Below are 26,003 nucleotides of genomic sequence, written 5' to 3'. Positions count from 1 at the left end.
CCTCCTCTTCCTGACAGAACCTACAAAGGCTATCATCTGCCAGGCCCATGCGATGCATGTGTTTTCTGAGTCTGCAGTGGCCAGTTAATAGGCCTACAATCATCCTGATAGCCCCACGGCCTTGACGGATTAATTCTGCAGTCAGCCTCGGCGACGAATAGCCTTTAATAAACTCCTTCGCCTGTCTCTGCCCAGTGGTAGCATTTGAGAACTAATAGCGCTAGTTTTGATGGAATGCCTTAGGCCTTGGGCAAACAGAAAGCGGTCTGTCCAACAGTCGTCGCTGCGGTCTGCGATATGGGGATGTCACACACGACGCGATTCTTTTGTTAGAGCGGTCCAATTAGGTAGCTTTCTTCTTGTAGTAGTAGTGCGTTTTTTTGTTATTTGTTTTAATTTTTATATGTTGGGTATGAGATCGGACGAAGAGCAACTCCGTCTGCTCCTAGCTTTGCAAAGAAAAAATAAGAAAAGACGAAGTTGGGTGCATGAAATCGATAAGAAGAGAGAACAATTAGGGGAATACCACCGCTTATGTATCGAACTGGAGTCACCTGAAGATGGGTTCTTCTAGTATTGTCGTATGTCGCGAGAATTAAATAAAAAATGAGTATTAAAGTTTCTTAACATCGGAATCTTTATTTCGTATTACTAGGTGGCAAGGCGGGGTCACGTTGAAATCTGTAATTTTGTACTACCAGATCGCTTGTCGACGCGACAAAGACTAGCCTGCGACGGTAGATTGCGTTCTGTTTGACAGAGTTGATGCAAAATTAAGTAATACAACTAGACCGCCTGACCGCCTCGGTCGGAGATCGTTGCCCGCTGCGACAGACCGCTTTCTGTGTGCCCAAGGCCTTATTCTTGAAGATAAATGTACCTAATTTTAATTTTCGTTTAATTTTGTAGTTTATTTTATGATTGAATGTTCCTTGAATAACAGACTTCGTAAACTAATAATGTGGTATACTTAGTTTTTGTTTTTTAACTTGGTCTTTTTAAACAATTTATTTACGGCTATTTTTTCACTTTTAAATTTAAAAAGAAAAAATGAAACATTTCTTGATCACGAGAAAAAAATGAGTAAAATTTCACATTACTAAATGCTTGTATGAAAGAATACTGGTCAATTTGTCGGTATTATCAATGGTTTGGAAAATGACTTCCTGTACCTGCAAAAAGAGAAGCATTTCCCGTGGGAAAATGTAAGAGATGACGACATCATCGTGTAACAGAGAAAGAAGCGTCAACACTGTAAAGAGAAAAGGGATGTAAAAAAACTCTTGTCTCAGTGTCAATTTACTTTCCTGATATCTGATTAGACATTGTCCAGAGAGAGACTGTGGTACTTTTGTACAATGCACTCTAACAGGTTAGAGGTAATGAGAAAATATATCATTGCTTGCTGGAAGAAAACTACCGCCTGGATTTCATATTCTTCTTTATTTTTATCCAGTCCATCATGTTTAAAGGTGTTTTGGTTGAGATCTCATGAGATTGCAGTTATCCTCTAGTTTTATAAGAAAAGTCTTGAGTCTCATCAAAATAAAATTGTAGAGACTGATTTCATCTTTTTTATTTCATATAATAAACAAGAGACGGATGATGGTATAGCTGTTTCGAAGCATGGAAATGTATCTGGGAGATTCCAAGCTCGAATTCTACCTGTACCTATTTTTTATTCTTAGGCAAAATTTTAAAAAAAGTATGTGCTTCCGTTTGGAACTTTGGTTTCCAAGTACCTTAAGACTGCGGCCATTAAGCTATGGGTACAGACTAGGTCTCAAGAGTGGTGGCTTGCCGCCCCGGGTTAGAGACAGGCGAAGGAGTTCATCACTGGCTATTCGCCAAGACTGACTGCAGAATTAATCCGTCAAGGCCGTGAGGCTATAAGGATAATTGTAGGCCTATTAACCGGCCACTGCAGGCTCAGAAATGGGCCTGGTGGATGATAGCCTTTGTAGGTTCTGTCAGGAAGAGAAGGAAACGGCACTGCACGTGTTGTATCAGCGTGAGGGGCTTGTCTGGCTAAGGATGTTACTTCTCGGGGAGGAAAAACCCAAGGCCTGTGAGCTTTACCCAGGAGTCGCTCTCCAGAATTAAGAGGTCTGATTAAACGGACGAGCTTTAGAGTGAGGGGAGTCACAATAGATCCAAAGGGATCGCAGTTGCGTAGGCCTTGAGGCCGCCCTACTAGAATCTTATCTTATGTGCTTCCGCACCCGCGTCCACGACTCTTAATTTAATAGTCGGATGTTCAATCCTGCCAAACATGTCGCTATTAATGTAAACAAAATAACTCAAAAATGAGAAAAGAAAACTGAAACGTTATATATTTAGATTTGGTGATAACATGGGTACCAATCATAACTTAAAAGCACAAAATCCCTCGAACAAAGTACCACGTTTCAGAATAATGGAATTTTTTACTTTTTTTGTTTTCCCGTAATTGGCTCCTGAGGTTTTCAATTACTTTGTAAACAGATTGCACTCTTATTAGTCTTGTTTACAAATTGCATTCTTATCGATCTTTCATTTATTTTAAAGCACTGAAGAATTGCTTCGGTAAAGACGCATTTTAGGTTGTTATACTTCAAGCCAGACACCTTAGCATATTAAGCGGAAATAGCTCCAAACGTACACACTATATCACCGATATCTAGAAGTTTTTTTGTACCAGTTGCCAGTATTTTGGTACAACGTCCCTTCCGGTTTCCATATTGTTGTTATTAGGATTGTTCATGTCTTAGAAATAAAGGCTTTTGTCAGTTATTTTTGTTAATATTAAATAATCATAACAAAACTATACTTTTTATACAATGTTATTAATGAGCGTCAACATTTAATGTCATTAGCACTTTGTGGGTGCATTTTAAATGCACTGATCATTATTGTGTAGTAATTTGTAAAAGTCTCATAGAAGTAAATTTAAGAACCGGTAGCTGACCTCTAACCAGAAATCCAATGCACTAACCTTTAATATAATTCAATGTTCTCCTCTTCCTCGCCCAAAAATAATAGTACCTAAAATTTACATACTCCGATCAATATGGCAAAATTTAATGGTAAAACTGGCCCCTTTCATAGCCTTGTTTATTTCTCAATGTCAAGTTTAATGTTCAATATTTGCATTGCAAATATTTACTACCAAATATTTGATAATCATTTGGGATCGCCTTTTGGAGTTACTGATGATTCATCATCGACTAAGAATGTTCAACTTCAACGACGTCACTTTACTACACACCTAGCCGCTCTGCTTAAGTATGGCGAACTACAATGAAACTGTCCCCCGTGGGTAGAGGATGAATTCATCTCGAACTGTCTTATCAATCAAAAGTTTTCAAGTAACTGTCTTAATAAAAAATGTTGATTGAAATATTAAAAAAACATTGATTAAAAATAAAAATCAGGTATCTAATTTCTATAAAACTTAGTTCAATACTAAAAAAGGAGTTGCTTCAATACAGCAAATTAGTTCCAATGATTCACAAAGTTGCCTGCAAAACTCACTGTTCAAATTTTCCTGTAAAAGGTTGAAGATGGAAAAAAAACCTTAACCACCTCAAAACTGCTTCTAAAAGCTAATTGCTTTTCATAAAATCAATTTTGGAATAATTGTGCTACCGCTTTAGCTGTGCATTCTGTTGAACAGCATTTCGAAAAAAAGAAGCAAACACATTTACACACACTACGAGGGTCGTTTGAAAAGTCCGTGCAAAAATAAAAACTACTTAATTTTTTGGGGTAAACCTTTTTTATTTTTCAACATAGTCTCCTTTTAGGCTTATACACTTCGTCCAACGCTGCTCTAGTTTGTTAATCCCTTCCGAATAATAGGATTTGTCCAAGTCTGAAAAATAGCCATTCGTTTCTGCAATCACCTCCTCGTTTGAATAAAATCTTTTTCCCGCCAGCCATTTCTTCATATTGGGGAACAAATAGTAGTCCGAGGGAGCCAAGTCTGGAGAATAGGGGGGATGTGAAACGAGTTGGAACCCTATTTCCATTAATTTTGCGACCACAACTGCTGAGGTGTGAGCTGGTGCGTTGTCGTGATGGAAAAGGACTTTTTTGTGGGCCAATCGTGGGCGTTTTTCTTGCAGCTCGGTTTTCAAACGGTCCAATAACGATGAATAATATGCACCTGTAATAGTTTTACCCTTTTCCAGATAGTCGATGAGGATTATTCCTTGCGAATCCCAAAAGACAGTCGCCATAATCTTTCCGGCCGAAGGAACGTTCTTCGCCTTTTTTGGCGCTGATTCCCCCTTGGTAACCCATTATTTAGATTGTTCTTTGGTCTCAGGAGTGTAGTGATGTATCCATGTTTCATCCACAGTGACGAAACGACGCTTAAAGTCCTGCGGATTCTTCTGGAACAGCTGCAAACCGTCCTTGCAACACTTCACACGATTTCGTTTTTGGTCAAGCGTGAGCCATCGCGGCACCCATCTTGCGGATAGCTTTGTCATGTCCAAATGTTGATGCAAAATATTATGTACCCGTTCATTCGAGATGCCCACAGCACTAGCAATCTCACGCACCTTCACTCTTCTGTCATCCATCACCATATCATGGATTTTATCAATGATTTCTGGAGTAGTAACCTCAACAGGGCGTCCAGAACGTTCAGCGAAATTCTTTTTCGTCCATTTTTTGAAAATCACTCGACTTCCTCGATTCAAACGAATGCCAAACACAAAGAAATTGACCGATCTGGCTGAAACTTGGTGTGTGTTCTTCCAAGAGATGCTACTAACTAAACATAACCTTGATACGCGCCAGTAGTGCTATCTCTCTGACTTTGCACGGACTTTTCAAACGACCCTCGTATGTGTATACATATACAATTCCGACAGTAGTGGGCGAGCATCTAACAATGGCAATTATATCTGACATTAGCATTAAAGGAGTTAAAGTAGTATTTTGAAATGGTTATGTGTCTAGACAAACTAGTTGAAGAATAGTGTTTTCAACTCAGAATCTTAGTTTTGAAAATGATAGATAAAATTTTACTCGTAAATGTTACTTTTAAGTCGTATTTAATTCGTAAAACTCCAAAACTGAAACTATACTTCCGAAGTTTTCCGCCTGTTGGTTTTGTTTCATAATTAATGGTAAAAGATAAGAAATTTTTTACATTTATTCATATTCACTTTAAAACACTCCATTGCATATTAATACTAATTACATTAGAAAAAGGTTTTAAGAACAAACTCGAGGAGCCATTGAACTGTAAAGTTAAATTTGTCTTCGACCATTTTGCTGCCCTACTCACTTTGTCGTTCTCTCTCTACATTCCCGTATAATTTTTTTTTTATTAGTTTCTACTTCTGATGAAATTAAAAAATAAAATAAAATAAAACTTTTTTAATAAATTCAGTTTAAAGATTTTTTAAAAAAAATAGGAACTTTCTTTTCCTTTATAATATGATTGCTTTGTTTTACTTTATTATTTTTTGTATCCTTTAATTATGGGTTTATCCTGTCATGGAATCCTTTTCACAACCCAAAGTAAATCCAAAACCTAATTTAAGTTTTCCCTGGTGCTGCCCAAAGGAGTATTAGTACGAACTTCCAATGATAATAACTTGAAAAAAAGAACGATTTTTACTAATTTGTGGGTAAAAGTTGAATGTGGTTAGTGGTTTCAAATTTGAATAAAAAATGTGTCGTCAAAAACTTTGGTTATATCAACAGGATATTGTTGTGTGTGTTTCCTCCACTCTCCTACATTTTCTTAACTGGGTCTAAACTGAAGTTTACAGAAATCTTTTATCCGTTTTATAAGAATTTAGATAAATGTCATTGCTACATAAAAAAAAAAAAATGACGTAAATGTTGAAAATAAAAATGAACGAAGGGTTCTGAGAGTTTTACGTAAAAATTGCGAAGTATTATTTTCATAGATTTTACTATTTATTTGTAATAAACACCTAGAAGTATTCGACTTCTCCAGTGATTGTCACGTAAAAGATATAAAATGTAAAGATAACCTAAATTGATGTTATGCTTTGAATCATTTCGGTGACATAGATTTTAAACATTTCCTTATCAACAGTGAACGGGCCTCACCCTTCAAAATTGTCAATGGAATGACTGTTTAATAAATAGATTTAACTTATAATTATTATAGTATTTTAATTAAATTTAAATTATTCAGGTAAATTATAAATATTGCAGAATTTATCAATAAATTGGGTTCAAATTTAAAATAAAAAAAACTGTCTGTGTCATGGACACGGCCGTGTGTTGTACGTGAATACGTTTACGTAACGGGTTACAATTTTTATATAAAATATTGTAAAGTTTTCCCAAAAAAAAACTTTACTTACACAACTAATGCCTGCCACTAGTTATTAAATATGTGGGTTTGATTAAATAATAAAACTCGCTAAAGTTGTAAGTAATACCTGATTTATTAACACGTTAACATTACTCACATTAACATTTACAAGCAACTAACGCTATTCATTACAGTCAGCATTTACAACAGTCACAACAGTTTACTGTTACTCACTTCGTAACGCCACAAAACTGTTCCACGACTGACCCCTGGTCCGCACTGCACCGAATTGCACTAGTCTCAGCTGCACTAAAACAGCTCTACTCATCAACTGACTAATTTCCCAACTAGCTACCACTGAAACACTCCACAACACTGACTCTCTCTAACTATGTCTCAACACTGACTCTCCAAGACTAACTCCAAAACTAACTGATTAACAACTCGTTAAGAACTCCTTAAAACTTGATTAAAAACTGTTAAAAACTATGATTGAAAAATGACTTCTCCAGCTGTGTCGGCCTCCTTTTAACTGCGTGCCTCCCTCCAACTGGGACTGCCCTCCTCCAACTCTCTGAGCATAAGTTTCCACGCCCTCCTGACGTTCATTGGCTGGAGAAAACATACTGCCACCACCTCAGCTGTGAGACGCCTCCTCCCATTCTCCGTCTCTCTCCAACTCCGTCTGTCTCACTCTCACCTGTCAATCACTGGCTGGGAAACACATATGCCACCACCCCAACTGCGGCCTTTCTCTTAGCTGGCTTTTACACAGGTCACTAACTCCTTGAACAATCTAGCCCTTTTCTTTCTAGTTCAAGTAAAGACCGGCCCTTTTGTCTACACAGTGGTGGCCTGTTACCGGCTTTAGTCGCTTAACCCCTATAACAATCTAGGCCTTTCTTTTCTGCCACAAGTAGATACCGCCCCTTTTGTTTATGCAGTGGCGGCCTGTTACTGACTTTGGTCGTTCAACCTCTAGAATAATCTAGGCCTTTCTTCTCCGCCCAGGTCAACTTCGTTACAATATTTTTATTTATGTATTTAGGATGAAATCAAGGAAACAAATAATTACTGTGTTACAATATAACTTTATTAATTTTAGGTCTGTGATACGAAAAGTTTTTCTTTTGTTAGTTTCAATGAGCGCAGAAACCATCACATCACACCGCATTATATTCACTGTCACCAGTTTACACTAATGTCTTATATGCAATCGATAGATTGTGACGACAGCTGACGATTAAAACTTAAACGAACGTTGTAGCTTATCCGAGTCAAAAGTTATACTAATTGCAAATCTCGATACGCAGCAAAATGATCTCAAAATGGCGGCCCCTCCCCTTCCACCGCGCGCGATGCGTCACAGTCCTCGCTTATCGTAATGAATTCTTTGATCCTTTAGCTATCCAGTGGTCTAATTTAATTTTGGATGTAGACGATAGATACGAAACTATAATGCCAAACTGTATCCCCCGATTTTGTTATCATTAGGTTTTTTGGATTGCCTCCATATGATAGCTTTAAAGATGTATTCACGTCAAAAACACTTTAGAATTTACAATTGCCAGTACGCAAAAAGTAAGTAAGATTATTAATGTCTTGAAAGATTTGAATGAGTGAGAGTCATCATGAGTCGGCTAATAGATGGTACCGATGAAATAAATTCAAAGGATTCCCTTTTACATTGTGTCTGTTTACCTATCGGCCCTTGAACCTATAAAAATGGGTATATACATCACATGCTTGTAGATTTAGAGCTTTTTTGTAATATTGTTTCTATGAAAATTCGTTTTAGGACAGTTCTCGGTGAGGAGTTAGAATAGAAATTTCTGTAAGGTTACTTTTTAGTGTAATGTACGATTACAAACTACAATTAAATATGTCTGAAATATTTTAAGTTTGAATCAAATTTGTGTGTAACAACTTTGACTATTGTAATTAGAAATTAGTTTTTTTTTTTTTCTAATTTTTCTCTATTTTCATGGAACTGCTTTTGAGCCATAGTTTTCCTAAGTTTGTGTTTAAATACACTAGCAATTACCTCTGCAAACTTCATGACTATTGTTACAAAATATTATGTACCCGTTCATTCGAGATGCCCACAGCACTAGCAATCTCACGCACCTTCACTCTTCTGTCATCCATCACCATATCATGGATTTTATCAATGATTTCTGGAGTAGTAACCTCGATTCAAACGAATGCCAAACACAAAGAAATAGACCGATCTGGCTGAAACTTGGTGTGTGTTCTTCCAATAGATGCTACTAACTAAACATAACCTCGATACGCGCCAGTAGTGCTATCTCTCTGACTTTGCACGGACTTTTCAAACGACCCTCGTATAACACTAGTTATTGTGGCTGGAATACTCACAGGGGCTTTCAAAATCCCAGAAAAAGAAGTGGCTACTGTTACAACGTCCTCTCTCTATGATGTGGAAAAAAAAAGTATTCATTTATTTATTAAGGACTTTGAAGAAGCACCGTAATCTGTGCCAGAGCTCTATAAAAACAACACACTTCGCGACAAATATTTTGTTCTCCCTAGAACTAACTTTTGGAAGAGGCTAAAGTAAACAACTGAGGTGATTTAGTTAACCTCTTTGTAGAATGTTTTGGAACGAAAAAAAAGGGTAAAGTACTTTTAGATTTCTTATAGAAGAACTAGAAAAATATATTTTTAGTTTGTTTTCAAAGAGTTGCTTCCCTTTTCATGCACGTATACCAAGGAAGAGGAAACGTTGCAATTGTGATAAATTTTCTCCGCAAAAGTTTTTCAGCAAATATTCCATTATTAGGTTGACTATTTTAACATATATCTGGAAAAGTAAGCCGATAGTAACAAAACATATTGACGTCGAAAGGTTAGGGTGGTTGTAATCTCCCAAAAATGCAAAATCAGATTTCTGTATCCTAGCAAAACGTTGTAACAATAATAGAGAGGAAATATTGTGGGTTTTTTCCCCTTTTTTACGTCTTTTTATGTTGTTAAGCCATAAAAGTTGCTGAATTGAGAAGAACTATTGTAAGATTCGTACTATACCTTTTACCCGGCGATTATAGGCTTTATATCTTTCAAACTCCCATTTTGTTTCTCTCAGAAACTTACTATTCCATTTACAAAGCCTCGTCATCATCATAATCTTTTTGCTAAAAACCGTATTTGGTCAGAAGCTAGCTGTATATGATGGCTAAAATAAGAACAATCAATTAGCGATGATGTAGATACTTGAATAATACTGATGATGTATGTTTCTGAAAGAGCTCCTTAGGATTTTTTTTTTTAGGTAGTTGGGATGGAGAAGTGGGAGATTAGAACACATTAAGCTCAAAGATCCTGCGCCCTTCTGTATCCCATTAATAATAATTCAGTAAGTTCATTCCCAATTGGGCTATACTTCAAAATTTGTCGACTTTATTGGATTATTAATTTGCGGATTTCCATCAAGTCAGAAGTTACTAGTTCAACGATTTATTATTCAAAATATTTACTAGTGAAAAAAAGTGTATAGTGAAGAACTTGCTGTTTTTTAAAACTAACTAAAAAGGTAAATTACAGTACTCACAGCGTTGAAGAAAAAAATTATTTAAATTAATAAAAATAAAAATAATCAATAGACCTTAATTGATCAGATTAATGAAAACGATGGAAAAATTAAGGAAGTTATAGATTAAAGGAGTAATCCTAATTGCTGTATACATCCCATTTCCGATGTACTTTGGTTAGTGAATCAAAATCTTGTTCAAGTAAATGATCTCGATCTTCAGCAGGCACAAAATAGAAAATTCTCCTAGCAAACTATTATCTAAGACCACGTTTGACTTCTGCTTACAAAACATTGGTCCAGACGCATTAGGGTTGGGGCAGTAAAAGAGTTATTGATTCTTGGGCTAAGAGCGACATTTTCAGCTAGATCTAAGAGAATTTATCTTCAGTAATAACTGATTGCATTCAATGTTACATGTCGAAGAGCTCAATTAAGTGGTAGTGACATTGACATTCGGTGCATTTAAAGTAATAACATTCTGTCAGTTCAACCTGTTTGATTTATTGTTACCATCTTAGGCAGGATCATTGATCTTTTTGTCAATAAGTTCTAAACTCAGCATAATCAGCATCAAAATGTAAACCAACTTAGCGTTTTTGCTCAGGAAGAATGGGCACACTGAGTTAGATAATGATTCCTTTTTCCTTACTTCTTTTTGACTGGCCTTGCAAGATTGTCCAGAAGCACATCTTAATTGTATCCTGTAAAGAGAGAAGATACTTTGGGCTTCCTATTTCTAATTCCTTTTTAGCTAGACCAGATCCTTTCATGCATCCTTTCAGATCCTTTCTCCAGTGCTTTCCTATTGCCTTAATACTCTAGTTTTCAATTCTCAATCACAAAATCGTTTCATGATGGCCAGTGCGCAGGCTAGGGATTGTAGATGTGTGTATGTGACAATGCCACTGTTACAATTTGTCTGCATCTTCAGAGTCAGTTAATTACGTAAGATCAATTCTCATAGATCCACTTGAAAATGTCCCTTTTAAGCCCAAGAATTAATGACTTTTACAGTCTAACCCTTTGGCGTTTGACCCTCATAATTTTTCAAGCAGAAGTCATGGCTTGAAAGAGTGTAGTACGCTGGAAGTAATTTAGAGAACAACACAGGGTAGTGCAGTAAAAATTTTCTCGTATAGTCATGGTTGCTTTGAAAGACCTAGAAAAGCCAGAATGTTCATAAAAGTTAGTAAAGGAATGTAGAAGAAAAGTTAATGAAGTATGATAGTGAGCCTTTACTGGGAGCAGGAAGCAGAATCAAGTTATTTAGTCCCACCAAAGGACTCATTTGTGATCAAAATTCATCGAGCGAAAGTACCGCAATATACAATTGATTTTTTCAAACTGTTTTGTTTGTTTCTCGAAATTGGCCTCTGAGATAATCCCTTAACTTTATATTCAGGGCCTTCATTTACTCTTCCATAATTGTTCTAGAAATATTAGTTTTAGGAAAGAAAGAGATTAGCTCATTGGTTCGTACTAAATTCACACGCTTGTGGTTCCCTGGTTCGAATTCTAGCTGTCGGCCCCTTAGATTTACCCTTCCTAAGGCTGGAAACATAGTGGAGCGGCGATGATAGTTGGTTCAACTCAAAGAGGCCGACAAGCAGCGAGCAAAGAGTCGCATGCACATAGTGACGAGTTTAGTCGCGTTTCTCCTTTCGACAAGACATGATGGAGGAATTATTTCTATAAGAAAGTTCTTCCTTGAAAATTTAGTATTTACAGCATCTAAGAAGCAGGAACTGCAGTGTTCATGATATAAACGGGACTAGACATGAACATGGTGAATTCCATCACTTGTACCAACAACTTTGGGAGCATCCTGGCAAGTTTCATGCGTATTTTCGAATGTCTGTTTCAACATTTGATTACATATTAACCAGAGTTGAAGGCATGTTAATCAAGAAAGTGACGAATTTCAATGTTAACCCCATTAATCCAGTCCCATTTCTTATCCAACACAAATCGGTTGTAATGTAGAAGATCCTTTTGGTCATAACGCGTTGCTCTACTCTCTCTTGGTAGCGTTGCTCTATCTTCGCTTTGCTCCCCACTATGCGCGGTCCAATATGTTAACTTGTATTTCTTTTCACCGCTTTCCTCGCCACTCCACTATGTTTCCAGCCTAAGAGCTTCTTACAGTTTACATGAAAACCGCAAGAGACCCGAGCAAAGAAGAAGATTTCATCGAGTTGATGAACTGTAAATCTGCGAGGTTTAAAAGCTTCAAATATTTAGGAGCTTTTGTTACCTAGCAGAATGACGTTAGCTCAGACATTAAGGCGAGAATCGCAGCAGGCAGAAGATGTTACGTTTTGAATCTTTATCTACACGTGCAAAGTTACTAGTATATAAGGCCAACAGTTACTACGCTAGTGAGACGTGGGTTTGACCAGGAAAGTCCAGCAGGCCCTAAAAGTCTGGAAAAGGAAGATCCTCAGAAATATTTATGGGCCAGTGAAGGAGCGAGAACGATAGAGAATTAGATCGAATGTAGTGTTGAAAGAGCTATACCCAGGAACCGGATCTCGTAGCCTTCATTAAACAAGGACACCTTAGATGATTGGGTCATATGGGAGCGGAACGCTTGCCCAGAAGGATGCTTCATGGCTCTCCACGGGGGTCGACGTCATCGCGGGAGGCGGCTGGATGATATAGAGGCCTTCTAGAGCCCTTGATCGAGAGGAATGGAGGAGGCTGGTTGAGGAGGCCCGGGTCCTTTCAGGAGTATAGTGCCCCAGGAGGAGATGAAGAAGAAGAAGAAGAGCCTCTTTCAGCTTACCATCTATCTAGTGATGGACAGAACTGTAACGAGAGGACACTGTTCCGGAGTCCGGCAATTGAACGTTGGGATTTGTTTGCAAAAGTTGTGTTAGTATTTACATTATATCATTTTTTTGTTCAATGGGTTTTTTCGAGAAAAAAGAATGATGCACATTGAAATTGTCACCCTGAACGAGTTCGTATTGACTAATATTTTTATTTGCCATAATCACTATTTACGTATAATAGTATAGATATTATATATCTTAAAATATCTGTATTTTATCAAAAATTTTTTACTTATGATTCACTTTTAAAAAAAAGTTTATTGCATAGTCATGTCTAATGTCCAAATAGAGTATAGAGTATATGAATATGATACACTATTTTTAATTGAAGTTCTTGCCCAATAACCTAGGGAATTATTTTGTTACTTGGAATTAAATGTAGATTCTTTTTAGATAATTCTGCATTTTTATTGTATTTGAGGGAAATCCCTTCGAGGAAACTTGATTTTATTTATTTTTTACTTCGCCATTACTGATGTGAATTTGTGGATAAACTTCTATAATCTTAGAAATAATTTCTCAGTAATTATCTTTATTTCCTGTTTGATAATTTCGAAGTAATAATGACGTAGTGAGTAAAAGCCAGAATAATCAAAAGATTATTGGCTGCCTAGGAATGGTATTGTTTAGTTAAGTGGGGAGTAAGCAATAATTTAATGACGTCATTAGTAATGACGTTAAAGAGAGAGTGGGGATTTTAGAGTAGTGATTTTTTTTCCCCCTTTATCCTTTTTAGAACTGAATAGGACGGGACCTTATGACGTAAGAGTAGTAGGAGAGCATGTACACCTCCTCTGGTAAAGAAGCCCGGACAGAATGTTGATAAAATAAAATGGGGGTGTCTACAACTCTAGTGGATATGGGATATCTCAGTGTAACCTTCCTTCTTCAACAACCTATATAAAACTACTCAACTACTTCTAAACTCAGTTCTGTGATAACAATACTCTACTCTCTGCAACATCTTCTTGTCTCTATATAGTACAGCACACTTGGTCTGTATTTCCTTGCTGTTACATAATACCAACTAGACTGAGCATCACTCTGAAGCACAAGGTGAGTGACCCCTTTTTTCCCCTCTAATTCAAATAAAACATTCATAATAATTCGAAACTTCTAACTTGCGATTTATTCATTAGATTTTCTTCTTTCGAGTTGCTAGAACTTTTTAAGGTAGTTTACAAATTTTATAGTTTTTACTTTCTCTGAGTAGGCAAGAGAAGTACTGCAATCGTGTCAAATTAGGGAGGTTTTAATGGAAATATTTGTATTTATCTTCTTCCTATGGTTCTACAGTCCTATAATAGGACCTGGACCTCATTCAAGAGAGAGTGCCACTCTTCCCTATCCTCGGCTCTTAGGCGCCATCTTCTAACACCCACCTTTCGCAGATCTCTTTCTAAGTCATCTTATCCTGAGACAACCTCTACGTCTTGCGCCCCCCCCGGGTGTCCATATAGTACTTTTTTTTTAGGAACTCGGTGATGGAGCATCCGTTCAACATAGCCGAGCCTTTTGCAAACAAATCCCAACGTTCAATTGCCGGACTCCGGAACAGTGTCCTCTCGTTACAATTCTGTCCATCACTAGATAGATGGTAAGCTGAAAGAGGCTCTTCTTCTTCTTCTTCATCACCTCCTGGGGCGCTTTAGTCCTGAAAGGACCCGGGCCTCCTCAACCAGCCTCCTCCATTCCTCTCGATCAAGGGCTCTAGAAGGCCTCCATATCATCCAGCCGCCTCCCGCGATGACGTCGACCCCCGTGGAGAGCCATGAAGCATCCTTCTGGGCAAGCGTTCCGCTCCCACATGACATAATCATCTAAGGTGTCCTTGTTTAATGAAGGCTACGAGATCCGGTTCCTGGGTATAGCTCTTTCAACACTACATTCGACCTAATTCTCTATCGTTCTCGCTCCTTCACTGGCCCATAAATATTTCTGAGGATCTTCCTTTTCCAGACTTTTAGGGCCTGCTGGACTTTCCTGGTCAAACCCACGTCTCACTAGCGTAGTAACTGTTGGCCTTATATACTAGTAACTTTGCACGTGTAGATAAAGATTCAAAACGTAACATCTTCTGCCTGCTGCGATTCTCGCCTTAATGTCTGAGCTAACGTCATTCTGCTCGGTAACAAAAGCTCCTAAATATTTGAAGCTTTTAAACCTGCCTTTTTTGTGATACAAAAAACTATGTCCGGGTTCTCCCGTATAGTTCCTTGAGTTCTTTCGGAGCCTCCATTCACTCCGTCAATGTACACCGGGCTGTAGTTTTATTCGCAGTACTTTTCGCTCCCATATCCTCTAGCATATTCTCACATTCTTGTGACATTGCCCAAGTCTTGCTACCCGTACATCACTACCGGCCTTATTATTGTTTTATAAATAATAATTTTCGCCGGACTTGACAAATTCTTAAACCGCATACGAACACCGGTTTCCTGCAGTTACTCTTCCTTTTATTTCAGCGGTTATGTCACAATTTGCTGTCAGTACGGAGCCACGGTATTTGAATTTGTCGCATGTGGAGAAGGTATAATTGAGAATCTGATATTTTTATTTTTATGCCACCAATTATATGTGTGCCAGAACACATCGTTCATATACTTTTTATCTATTTTACTTTTACTAAAAAAAAAAGAAAAAAGTAAAGTAATCGCCTATTTTTTCAGGCGGGCTTTACGTCCAACTACCAATTAGGTGTCGTGGACGGAGGCGACTAGCAAACATACGACTACTTTACTGTAAATTTCTTTTATTAACCATTAAATAAAATCCAAGGCCTAAGACCGGGAATCGAACCCAGTACCACAATACATGTTAGCTTCGCAGGTCTCGCCTCTAACCGCTTGGCTACCGTGGCCTTTTACTTTTACTAGCTTTATAGTTGTAAAATCCTTGAAAGTAAGAAAAAGATGTTCACTGTGTCTGGTAAAGCACTCGTAATCTATTCTAGTGTATTCTAAGTAATAATTTATTGTAAGAAATTTTATTATTTTCTTAATAATAATATATGAAATATATTTTAGTTAATTTAGGGACTTTCGAAGGTTGGGCAGAATAGTAGAACCGTAGTCAAATTTTTTTTCTCCGCGTTAGGTACGGGTTTCAAAGTCTCAATTCTTTCCTCCTCGTTCGATGTATGGTTCCATCGTTCTGAAGAATATGAAAGAACAAGGTTTTCTAATTATAGGATCAGAAGTTTGAAGAGGCTTAAAAGAGTATTACGCTACACGAGAATAGTCAAAAGTTATTACTTGTTTTTAAGTCAGCTTATCAATTCTATGTTGAACGTTTCATTCTACATACTGGACAAAAATTCAACCTACAGATTTAAATCTATGTTAGAGTTATTATTATAATCTAAAATATTTCTTCTGTAATAATAACTAAAATTATTCATTGGCAAAAAATAATTTTATTTTGTATTAATTAAATTATATGCTTATTTGTTCCTAAGTATGCTTATTTTGCTTCATCTTTCTCCAATGAAAGGCTTCTTCTTAACACACCTTCCTTTGCGATACACTTGCTAAGCGAGCACTTCGAAGACCTGTGCTTCGATACACAAGTCTTATTTGTATAGGATTTCATTTGATTTTTTAATATTAGAAATTCCTAACGCGCTGGTAGTTAGCCCACAAGCTCGTCTGTAACATTCTTTTTTCACATAATTCTTTACAAAACACAAATTTCTATACTGAATTAAATAATTATTTTAATTTTGTACGAAAGCTAAAAGGTAAATTTTTAAAATTAGTTCTTAAAATCTTAATTACTGCAGTAATTAAATATTATTAACACGTATTATTATCGATCGTAATTTTTTATGCCGATTGGTGGTATTTATAAGGTTTACAAAAGGTTCAAAAGTTGTTCTCTAAATAAAAGTGGTTCCTATCCCTAATTTAGACAATCAGAATTAGAAATGTAGTTATAAAGCTGCTGTATGGGGAAGCACCAAATAAAAAATTATTGTTAGATATGTGTGTCTTTATTGTAATATTGATTTTTTTATTTTAATCCCTGATTTTAAAATATTTTATTTTACTGACAGTCGTTTAAAGTTGAAGGACTTATTTATCATGATAAGTGTCTAATAAATGGAACTTCCTAAGTTTGATGATGCAAACTTTATTCTTAAATCAGGGACGAAGTTCCCTTCGCTAAGAGTGTGTATCCTTCAATTTCTATTTTTATGCGTCTCGAAATGAATAGAGTATTTTGAGAAGTAATAAGTGGCTAAAAATGTGTTAATTGTAACGTATTTTTCTGGTGACTTATTTTCGTTTGTACTTTTTGCTGATACGATGTCTTGAGTCAGAAATTTGTGATGTCAGGGATTAATAGTAGAAGAGAAAATTTACTTTTGAAGGTACCAGAGAATTACCCTAACAGTTTCTCACTTTTTCTTTCATATTACTTGAAGTGGATAATGTCATTCACACCATTAACCTTCTTCTTTTTTTAACTATAAACCTAACATTCACTCATGGTAAACCATCACTCAGTAAAAAGCATACTTGGTTGTTATCAAGAAAGTACTAAATGGGAAATCTCGAAAGCGATTTGCATGTAGACCTACCATAATATTTGTTTTTAATTGGGATAATTCTGAGACTTTAGTTCAAAAAAGAAAGTAACCTCTCTTTACTCTACCTACCTGAAATTAAAAAGGCCAAATAGAGAACTAGTTAAAAAAAAAGCTACAATTGTTTTAATCCTAATTTTTAGTTACTCTTAAATTGATAGTACGAAAATGAAGTAGTGCTTTGGGATAACGCAAGTTTCCAACAAAATCAACTAATCCAATCCAAAGGTAGCAGAAAGTCCCAAACTATACAATATTTTATGAGGAAAAAACATACACAAATGTAGCGAATTAACTAGTGTAACGTCTTAGGAAAGAGGTGCAGAGTAGGTCTCAAGAGTGATGGCTTGCCACCACGGGGCAGAGACAGGCGAAGGAGTTCATTAAAAGCTATTCGCCGAGGCTGACTGTAGAATTAATCCGTCAAGGCCGTGGGGCTATAACGATGATTGTAGGCCTATTAACCGGCCACTGCAGGCTCAGAGAACATATGCATCGCATGGGCCTGGCACATGATAGCCTCTGAAGGTTCTGTCAGGAAGAGGAGGAAACGGCACTGCACTGCACTGGAGGTTCTGTCAGTATGAGGGGCTCGTATGGCTAAGGATGTTCTCGGGGGAGGAAAAACCAAGGCCTGTAAGCTTTACCCAAGAGCCGCTCTCCAGCATCAAGAGTCTGATCAAAAGGACAGGTCTGGAGGGTGAGCTTTAAAGTGAGGGGAGCCACAATAGATCCAAAGGGGTCGCAGTGGCGTAGGCCTTGAGGTAGCCCTAGTTTATTCTAATATAATCTAGGAAAGAGAACAGACCGAAAACGGCTAAAACCTAAACTACAAAATGATGTATGCACTTCCAAACTGCACAAACAAATGATTTTAAATGTACACTTTTTGTTTGCGATGTCTGTTTACGTAAAGCAAGAAACAAAGTGCACAGAAAATTAATATATTTTTTTCCCCCCCAAAATAAATATAAAATACATCACTTTTAAATGGACATAACGTGTTACTATACTAAAAACTCGTTGATATTTATCATAAGGATAATTTTCTTTAAAAATTCTATTATTTTTAATTGTGCAGGAAAATTCAGTACAATTTTGTTTAAAGTGAAGTTTGCAGCGCAATTAATGTTTTATTTGTTGTTTCAACCAATCTCTCTCAATCTTCAGACCTTATGTTGTTCATTGTTGAGAAGAATAACCTTCAATGAATGTGCCTAGAAGGCTGAAAATGTTCTCTGTAAAGTGTATATTCATATTGATTTTGTACTTTTCGATATTTATCAAATAACTGGGACAAAAAAAGATTATCTAACGGGTACGTTGTGAATGTACCTTACAAATGGGACGTTTGGTAAGCATATTTATAAATTTGTATTCAATTGTTTAACATTGAAATGTTTGAGTTTTGTATTGGGCTTCGAGTTTGTCTTTAGACAGAACTTGAGATTTTTTCGCTGATGGCTAAGCCATATGACGACCTAGGCACACTTGGACATATCGGACCCTTAAATAAATAAATAAATTTATTATTTATTTATTTATTATATAAATAAATAAATAATTTATTATTTATTTATTATAAATAAATAAATAAATTTCTTACATTATGAAAGAACTGCAAAGAATAATTAACTTGTCTAAATGCTAGTGTGTAATCAAATTTGTCTTAAAACTAATTAAACTGTGGCTTTCAGTTTCATTAAATAAAATATTGATCTATTGAGATAATTCTGCTGTCTCAGAATTCCCCCTTAAATCGAGGTTCTCTGAAAACAAAAGCAAAAATAATTGTACGATTGCATTACTTCCTGAGATAAGAGGCAAGTGCAAGTTGGTATCCAACAAATAATACATGAACTACTGGCGATTTTCACCAACAAGATATTTTGTATCCACAAACGCTTGACAATACAGGGAAACCATGGTTTTTATTGGAATTTCCCTCAATAAATCTCTATTCCGCATTCACCTGCGTATATTCAGCGTATTCACCACAGTCCCCTACAATCCATATTAACATTTATATTTGCGCACGCACACATATGGATTGGCCTTGGTTCGGCATTTGAATCCAATAATGAACGCATAATTGTGGCAATTATTCAGTTGCCAGTCACCAATAAGGCGTCTGTTCTCTGGAATACTGTTATTATTCTGTCTCACGTCATGGCCTAGTAGACTATTAAGAACAGGAAAAATAATAAGATAATTTGACGCTAGTGTCATAACTGACAGATGAAGACAAGTTTAGTGTTGGGGATGTTATAAAAGAATTGTTGCAATGGAGGCAGAATGTGAGATAATACATGAAATTTACAATGTATTAGTGATGATCTAAAATTTGTTGCCCCAACTAAATTTGTTAATTAATCAGAATAAGAGTGTCATTTTAGTGCGACACGTCATTTTTTTTGGTTAATTAAAACTCATAAATGATGGAAGTACGAGGGTCGTTTGAAAAGTCCGTGCAAAAATAAAAACTACTTAATTTTTGGGGGTAAACCTTTTTTATTTTTCAACATAGTCTCCTTTTAGGCTTATACACTTCGTCCAACGCTGCTCTAGTTTGTTGATCCCTTCCGAATAATAGGATTTGTCCAAGTCTGAAAAATAGCCATTCGTTTCTGCAATCACCTCCTCGTTTGAATAAAATCTTTTTCCCGCCAGCCATTTCTTCATATTGGGGAACAAATAGTAGTCCGAGGGAGCCAAGTCTGGAGAATAGGGGGGATGTGAAACGAGTTGGAACCCTATTTCCATTAATTTTGCGACCACAACTGCTGAGGTGTGAGCTGGTGCGTTGTCGTGATGGAAAAGGACTTTTTTGTGGGCCAATCGTGGGCGTTTTTCTTGCAGCTCGGTTTTCAAACGGTCCAATAACGATGAATAATATGCACCTGTAATAGTTTTACCCTTTTCCAGATAGTCGATGAGGATTATTCCTTGCGAATCCCAAAAGACAGTCGCCATAATCTTTCCGGCCGAAGGAACGGTCTTCGCCATTTTGGCGCAGATTCCCCTTGGTAACCCATTGTTAAGATTGTTCTTTGGTCTCAGGAGTGTAGTGATGTATCCATGTTTCATCCACAGTGACGAAACGACGCTTAAAGTCCTGCGGTTTCTTCTGGAACAGCTGCAAACCGTCCTTGCAACACTTCACACGATTTCGTTTTTGGTCAAGCGTGAGCAATCGCGGCACCCATCTTGCGGATAGCTTTATCATGTCCAAATGTAGATGCAAAATATTATGTACCCGTTCATTCGAGATGCCCACAGCACTAGCAATCTCACGCACCTTCACTCTTCTGTCATCCATCACCATATCATGGATTTTATCAATGATTTCTGGAGTAGTAACCTCAACAGGGCGTCCAGAACGTTCAGCGTCACTTGTGCCCATATGGCCACTCCGAAAATTTTGAAACCACTTATAAACTGTTCTAATCGAAGGTGCAGAGTCACCATAATGTTTATCAAGCTTCTCTTTAGTCTCCTCAGGCGTTTTGCCTTTCATAAAGTAGTGTTTAATCAACACACGAAATTCTTTTTCGTCCATTTTTTGAAAATCACTCGACTTCCTCGATTCAAACGAATGCCAAACACAAAGAAATAGACCGATCTGGCTGAAACTTGGTGTGTGTTCTTCCAAGAGATGCTACTAACTAAACATAACCTCGATACGCGCCAGTGGTGCTATCTCTCTGACTTTGCACGGACTTTTCAAACGACCCTCGTACAATTAAGGCGGAGTACAATGAGTGCATACATTTTACAAGAAGACGTTGTTAATATCTAAAAGATTCAGATTTAGATATCCACACTATTGTAACTGTCACATTGATTATTTAATTAAACGTGCTACTAATAGAGTCAACAACTTCATGACTCGGAAACTTGCAACTAAATAGTTCAGCAATAGTCTATTCTTCCTGAAGTCACGAGCATTTTTAGCCTCTACATAAATTGATGCTACAATAAATTGAAAATTATTGCTTATACTTGCAAATAAATAATGCTTAAATGAGGTATTTGCTGCAAACGATGCCTGCATCAGATTACCGTAGGGAGAATCGGTAATTAGTGCCATATTTGAATAAATAATAATGAAAAAGGGATATCTGATACAAAAAAGAAATAATTGGACGAAGCTTGTACTGCCTTCGGGTAGCAAATTATTGGGAGAATGTAATGTTGTAAATAGAATTGGAAATTTCGTTTGCAAAGATTAAATCTTGTCACAAACCTTAAAGAGTAAGGCACTTCAATAAGTAATATTATGAGCTCAAGAAGGAAAATAAAAATAAGTAAACCAGAATAAAAAAATAAAATAAAAGCGATTCTTAAAATTATTTATTATCAAAAGTTTTAATAAAAAGTAGTTTTACTGATGATTTGATAAAAAATTTTGTTCCTTTATTTTGTTCTTCATGATTATTCTTTAATTTCTAATTTAGAAATTATTTGTTTTTAATAATTATTATTTGTTTTATTGCTATTTTATTTTAAGTTGTTATTGGATTCCACATGTTGACTCAGAGTTCCTACACTAGACTCAAAAGACAAGGCAAGACGGTACAAACTATTTAAACGTTTGCTAGGAAAACACTGCAAACTAACTCTAAAAGTGATTGATTTACTTGACAACTATTCCACCTTACTGGAGTTAAGAAGTTCAGAACCGTGGTATTTTAACCTAGTCTTCAAATTCACGTCGTATCCATTCATCTCAATTCAAACTCTTCAGCCAAATCACAACCGCTTCATTTTTTTTTCTTCAATTTCAGCATCCATCAATATCCGATTCGTTTTCGATCTGCATTAAATTTAGATATAGAAAATTCCATTTAGTGTTTTCTTATCCATGCCAATCCATGGATATCATCTACTACTCTTCCTGAAAACTCTGGGCGTAGCCAGAAGCACAAATGGCCTGAAGACTATCTTATTCAAGAATGTGAATTTCTCTAATAGAAGTTGTACTTATTAAGTGTCGCATGTTCTTCATGTATTGTACAAAGTACAATTGTATGTAAATACAAACAGCCGCTTCAAATTGTTCTCATATTTCAAAAACTTTAATATTGCAGTTCAAAATATTATTTATTTTTTCTAAGGAGTTTGAATTGCCCAAAAAGCTTTCATTCTACCCCGATTTGAACATACTTTTTTCAATCCATTTAATTCAAAGCTCTATTAAGGAGTGACAGACCTATATTAAAATGTTTCAGATTATTGAAAACTTTTTAGACAAGATGAATTAGAGCTGAGTGACGAACATAAATTCAAAGACTTAAATTAGAATTATTTGAGTTTGGGAAAGGCGAAAAACGCCTAGAAATAGAAATAGAAAGAAATAGAATACATGGCTTTAGTAATATCCTGGGACTTATACTATTATTAACAAATTTCTTAGTTAATTATTAACTAATTGCTTAGTTAATAGTTAAAAGTTAATAGTGCATTACTTATATTTTGAGCCTAGACAACACTGAGTGTTGTCAGGTGCTATCTGTTTGCCGGAAGTGAGATAAGGAAAATAAACAAGCGCCGTCGGATCATTCTTCATCAAGACAATGCCACACATCTCGTCTAACAACCGACTATTTGAGCACTCAAAAAATCGAATTAATGGGTCATCCGCCGTACAGCCCAGATTTGGCACCAAATGACTTCTTTTTGTTTCCGAACGTCTAGAATAAATTACGTGGACAACGATTTTCGTCGGCAGAAGAAGCTGTTGGTGCATTCAAAAGCCATGTTTTGGAAGTGTCTCAAGCGGTATGGAAAAAAATGCTTTGACAAGTAGTTCGAACGCATGCAGAAGTGTATAGATCGTAAAGGGGAATATTTTGAAAAACAATAAAGTATTTTTCAATGACAAATTACTGTTTTTTTATTATTAGGATCAAAATATAAATAGTGCCACGTAATAGCTTAACTTATTCGCAAAAAAAAAAAAAAAATAGGAATTATGCGCTTAATGTTCTATTTAATATCGCTGTATTATCTTAGAGAGAGAGATTTTGATATTATTTTCCCATAAAACAGCCCGCACATAAGTAAAGAACCGCTAAATATATTCCTTAAAGTGTGCTTTGATTTGACATCACCACCGCTCAGCCTCTTCCTTCTAAATCGTAAATACATTGGATATTTAATTTTTAATGAATATCATCTGGACATTATTCTTGAAAACTAGATTCCTTTATCGATATTCTACTGATTGTCGTAACTAGCTTTTATCCACGCTGAACTTCTTATACAAGGGCGACATCTGGTTACAACCAACTGTTGCCTATCAGGGAATGCAGGCCACCACTAAATTGGATCTTACTGAAACTTTCTTGATAGTGAACAGTATTGAATGATCACTCTTAGCTAAATTTACTGACGTGAAAGTTTATAAACTTTTTTTGATTTTTTTTTTTTTCAAGTATTGAAATAGTTTTTTTTTAATTTTAAAAACCAAAAAATTGTCGGTAACATTTTCGAACTAGCCAAAGAAAATGTGTATTAGTTATAACTCGTGGGAGCAAGATTAAGTCGTGCGGGGGTGTTCGCGACAGAATTTTGTATTTTCTTCTCCAGTAAATAAGAACGCGTAAAAAGTAAGCTCTTAAGATGGTGAACAACAAAAAATTCCATCAGAAAAGTAATACCTCACTAAACCTTTTATTGGTCAGACTTGAAGCTCCATTTTTCCATTCTTTCCTTAATTTTTCCTTTTGTTAACTCCTTCTTTTTACTGTGTAAATAATGCAAACTCTGATGGAGAAGAATATAAAGAAATGCGAAGAAGCATCTTAGTGGTTTTTCTTTTAAGTATTCATTAAAGGTGCGCCAGAACATTGATTCTTTTTTTTTTAATTTAATATTTTATTTTTAAAAGGAAGGAAGAAATAGAAAATACAAGATCTTTTAAATCCCTTTTTCAATTTCTTTTGCCACTAATTAAAATTTTTTTTATTTATTTATTTATTTGCTACCTGTATAAAAAATAAATATACACCAGGCAAATTGTTAATAGTAGAAGTGCAGTATAGGATGCGAAAACTGCCCGGCATAGCCGACGCACACCGCAACCGTAAGGACGCAGGAAGAGAGAAATCAGCCAGTGCTGACACTCTCGGGAATTCTAGTTGTGGAAAGGTCTAGGTTAGGAGATCACGAGGCGTCGTGGGTGATTATCAGGATGGGATGATGAGGAAAGAGATTGAGCTGTTGGATTGGGATGACAGGATAGGTTTTTGTGGAAATTGAGGAATCGTGAATGAATTGTTTCAGTGACAAAAGGAATATTTAGGTCTTTGTGAAGGATGATGTTAGTGACATAATGGGGAGCATTTACAATTCGGCGGAGTACTTTTGATTGGAAGGATTGGATGCGGGAGATATTGGAAGGTTTAGTTGAGCCCCACAGCTCTGATCCGTAAGTCCAGATGGGTTTAAGTAACGTCTTGTAGAGAGTTAGTTTATTAGGTGTGGTTAGTTTAGATTTAGGTCCCATCATGCGTCTTAGTTGTCCGTACCTTTGGTTTAGTTGTAGTCGTTTCAGTCTCGTGTGTGGATTCCACGTGAGTCTACTGTCCAAGTAGAAACCCAGGTAGCGTACTACATTCGAGGTAGGGATGGGATTGTTGAGGATGAAAACACTGGGGCACGTTTGACGCCTGAGCGTGAAAGTAATTAAAAAAAATAAAATAAAATTGTTGCAAACACACACAACTTTTCCTTACCTCATCTGACGTAATTACTTTTTCTTGAAACTTAACAATTCTTACTTCGAAGTGATTGCTAAATTTAAATTTAAATAGAACAATTTAAAATTGGCTAAAAACTCGACAAAAAAGCACTCCTTAAAGTGAGTGGTAAATTCAGTCAGCCGATTTTTTTGGAATTCAGAATTTTGGTTACTTATTTATTATTTATTTAAATTCAATAGGTTTCAAAAAATTCAAAGTGTCATTTCAATAAATGTTGATACTATAAAGGGACATCCAACTACCTTCTTCTCTCAGAAGTGGGCTCTTTTTTTAAAAAAATTTGACAGTTTATTCTATTTCATTTCTGCTGCTCTAGAACAGCGATATCAATTTGTAAAAATTATAATATTTAACAACTATAAGGAAATATCCCTAATTCCACCGTCGAATATGTACAGGGTGAACCACTAAGTAATGTCCGTAGGCCTACTGTGTGTAGTACATCTAAAGTAGACTTCAAAGACTCGTTTAAAATATTTCCTAACATTTTCTCAAATATTTCAGAGAGATCAGAAGTAAATGTTTAAAGTTCAATTAGTAACGTTTGACTTCCTTATTTTAAGACAATCTACTTCAAAAATTGACTACTGGTCCATCTAAAAGAGTTTTCAATTAATTAAACAACTTGATGAACTAACACTGTTGAGTGCTTGTGAACACGTATTCTTGCAAAACAAACTTAATTTCTCATATGAAGATAAAAGGAATCCTGGAAAATGATATACCGTTTGAAAGCCCATTAGACAAGGAAACTTTTATAAAAAAAAGTGGCCAGCATCTAGGTCTGATAATGATCACATAAGGGCCCAATGAGTTTTCTTAAAAAATTCGAGTACTTTTATTTTTCCAGTATTCGGAGAAAGATTGAAGCTGTTTGGAGAATGACTTATGCTTCAAAATGGTGTCAATTTTTAGAAAATTTATCTGTCTTTCTAACGGTATCATCAAAATCGAATTCGGACTAAAACTTTCT

At 36.1% G+C, this 26,003-nt stretch overlaps 2 protein-coding genes across 4 annotated transcripts in view; one reads left to right on the top strand and one right to left on the bottom strand.

The window, feature by feature from the left end:
• Positions 1–26,003, bottom strand: part of LOC141450988 (uncharacterized) — a 269,247-nt gene that overhangs the window by 142,183 nt on the left and 101,061 nt on the right. The gene's annotated exons all lie outside the window — the stretch shown is intronic.
• hdly (hadley) overlaps positions 1–26,003 on the top strand; it is a 67,245-nt gene that overhangs the window by 20,299 nt on the left and 20,943 nt on the right. The window contains exon 1 of one of the 3 annotated variants that reach the window (XM_074121953.1): positions 13,537–13,732. The exons of the other annotated variants lie outside the window; for them this stretch is intronic. The gene's annotated coding sequence lies outside the window, so the exon portion shown is untranslated. Of the gene's footprint in view, positions 1–13,536; positions 13,733–26,003 lie in introns of those variants that run through there. 3 annotated transcript variants of the gene reach the window in all.

This window comes from Rhodnius prolixus, unplaced genomic scaffold (assembly GCF_049639745.1).
Source record: "Rhodnius prolixus isolate KJV_2025 unplaced genomic scaffold, Rpr scaffold_8, whole genome shotgun sequence".
Classification (NCBI taxonomy): domain Eukaryota; kingdom Metazoa; phylum Arthropoda; class Insecta; order Hemiptera; family Reduviidae; genus Rhodnius; species Rhodnius prolixus.
The sequence above is the reverse complement of the archived record's forward strand: the minus strand, read 5'-3'. Positions and strand labels throughout refer to the sequence as shown.